Here is a 625-nt window from a genome sequence, read left to right as displayed (position 1 = left end):
TCTGTCTATCTAACATCATGTTCGATGAATTTCATCTAAACTTGTAGACATCATTAATATTAAATCATTCTCTCTGTTGTGACAAAATGGGGGAAGGTCCGGGTGATCTGGGTACACTCATGCTCACTAGCACAAGAAGACTATTGATTGGTAGGTAATTCAATTTACCTAGGTACTGGAAGGCATATTTTACACCCTAAACTTTGTCAATTTCATTTTTCTCGATTTATGAATCTCTGTCTATCTAACATCATAATGTTCGATGAATTTCATCTAAACTTATAGACATCATAAATATTAAATCATTCTCTCTGTTGTGACAAATTGGGGGAAGGTCCGGGTGATCTGGGTACACTCATGCCATGTGATGTAGGTCTGCAATATCATGCAATGTTTTACACAAACCCTGGAACCCTTATGTAGGTCCGCGTGTCTCGGATCGGATTCAATCCTCATGATATAAACCAGATACCTATTCAAACACAAGGGATACTTTTCTATATTTATTTTACCAGATAGGTACCTATTGAGCATGATTGATGGATGGGAATTGTTGTATGTTGATTCCTTTTCTAACGCTGCAATTTTGATCTGCACACTGAAATGACATATTTCTTGCAAAAGT

This window comes from Diaphorina citri, unplaced genomic scaffold (genome assembly GCF_000475195.1).
Source record: "Diaphorina citri unplaced genomic scaffold, Diaci psyllid genome assembly version 1.1 scaffold1769, whole genome shotgun sequence".
NCBI lineage: Eukaryota > Metazoa > Arthropoda > Insecta > Hemiptera > Psyllidae > Diaphorina > Diaphorina citri.
This window is presented reverse-complemented; position numbering follows the sequence as displayed.